Raw genomic sequence first — 2,346 nt, forward strand, 5'->3', positions numbered from 1 at the left:
AAGTATGCTTATGGTTAACATAATTCTCTAGAAACATGAAGGCAGTTGTTTCAGCTTTCATGTTTTTGCTTCTCTGAAAGTATTTCCCAACAACACCAGAATGCAAGAAGCGGTGTGACACTGCTAAGAAAGACAATTATCTTTACTAAGGTGAATGTGATTCAGTTTTTAAGAGGTAAAAAGCATGACAGTATTGGTACTGTGGGCTGAAGTTACTATTGCTTCACATCGCTAATGTACTTACTGGAGCCTAAGTCAGCTTGCAGACAGGTTCTTAATAGCATTACTAGACCTCTTTCTGTAACAAACAAAAGATTTGCATATGCTAATTTAAAACTAATTGACATAAATCAAGTCAAGCATCTTGAGCCCCCTCTGCTTTCTTTTTCTAGCCACAAATTCAGGCAGCAGCGCTCTGCCATCCTGTATTGCACAGTCACACCTGAGCAATTGTCAGGCTGCTTTGCCTTGCTAGTGTACAGACTACCTTCAGAGTCTGTAGTCAGCAAGAAGGTACACGCAGACTTGAGGTGAAGAGCAAAGGAAGATTCGTAGTAAGCTTGTCTTATTTATTGATCCTTGAGTTGTGTAAGCTTGTCACTTGAAACAGCACAGACTGAAGTTGCAGGTTATGTATTGCTGAAGAAGTTGCATGCACAAAAAAGTTTGTTCTGTTGACAGCTTATAATGCACCAAAATCCTAAGAACCAGTGCTGTCTTTTAGGAAATAAGCTTCAGTTGGAAACAAATCTGAGATTAAGTGTTCTAACCAAGTCTGAAGCATCAAGGTTAGGCAGAAGTACCTTTTTAATTATCACAGGGTAGTCTGCAAGACTAAGCTTTCTGATACATCTTATGCTTTTGTTAATGTTCCAGATCTAAAGGCATCACTGACCCAGCAGTTCAGTTCCACTGGTTCATTCAGACACTTCTATTTGGGTATGCTTCCTTCGGTCTCCTGGTGTCTTACAAGCCTCCAGTCAAGAAATACTACTAGAAGCCTGTGACAGAAGTCTCTTCTCACATTCTTCATCCGTATTTTTCAGAAAACAACCTCACATGTTTAGAAGCTGTAATTAGCTAAGTTACATTCCTACTACATGATGCAGTGCCCTTCTACCAAAGTAACACTCTCTCACTAAAGAAGCAACTCAACAACTCAGCTATAATTCAGAAGGCGCTGTGGATGGTTTGGTAGAAGTGCAGCCTGTCAGTCTTGGCACTGCCTAAGTTTCATTCTGTTACGCAAGAGCCAAAGGTTGCAGCCTTGCACTGTTTGAGATAGATTGTATATTCCAGTTGTCATTGGTGAGAAAAGGACCTGACAGTAGTTAGTAGTGGTTCACAGGTGACCTTTCCACGGGGAGAATTTTTCCTTCTACAACAGAAATTGTTATTTATGGCCACGAAGCAACTTGCACCTGCTTTGTGGCAGGATTTAAGTTGTTTCTACAATTTTTCTACAGGACTTTTTACTAACTTTTTCTATGTTTGTTAGAGCCTGGTCTGTGTTATTTGTTTTGTCAACTTACTTTCTTCAACTAAGGACAGGCTACTTTATTGCTGCAGGCACATTAAAAAGACCAAGTCTTTTAAAAGACCAAGTTCAGGTTGAGGTGCAGCAATGAGCTGGGATACATAAAGCACTTCAACTTGGTTTAATACACGTGCCTTAAGTTTCATGCAGCATGACCTCATCTTTCAAATGTAGATTTTAATCTCTGAATTAGTGTAGTATATGCTATAGAGCATAGAGAGAATCCTGTAGCTTTTTTGAGAACTAATTTATTATCCAAGAATAAAAACACAACATTCCAAAAACAAAGTCTTGTAGGCTGTCACATGAAAAGTAAGCCTAACAAGTCAGCACTCACCCCATCTGCCAGATGTTCAGGTTCTGAAATGTTTGGTTTGTAGACCACCTTAAGCATCCCTTAGTATTTTCTGTATGTCTAATTGAGCTTTTTAATCTGATCCGTTTTACACCTCTCAGTATTTAACCAGAATTAGTTTTCTCTTTTTTTTTTTTTTACCACTTTCAGAAATAATTACTATTTAACATATTTGTGATTTGGGGAGAGGTTTTTACACATCACCCATGATGCTACCGTTCTAGTAAGAAGAAGAGAACACGGGCTTTGCTCAAAAGAAAAGCTCCTTGAGGCAGTAATGAGCAAGCATATACCTAGTGTAGCATGTATGGACTATGCTATACTGTAAGATGTCTGATACCGAAGTCTTACTAAGTACAGGTACTTGAGGTTTTTGCTTTTTAGCTAGTACTGAAAGCATAGAGAAATGAAGAGCTTTAAATGGTGGAGTGGCTTTTTTCCTTTTTTTTTTTTT

Source organism: Meleagris gallopavo, chromosome 8 (assembly GCF_000146605.3).
Source record: "Meleagris gallopavo isolate NT-WF06-2002-E0010 breed Aviagen turkey brand Nicholas breeding stock chromosome 8, Turkey_5.1, whole genome shotgun sequence".
Classification (NCBI taxonomy): domain Eukaryota; kingdom Metazoa; phylum Chordata; class Aves; order Galliformes; family Phasianidae; genus Meleagris; species Meleagris gallopavo.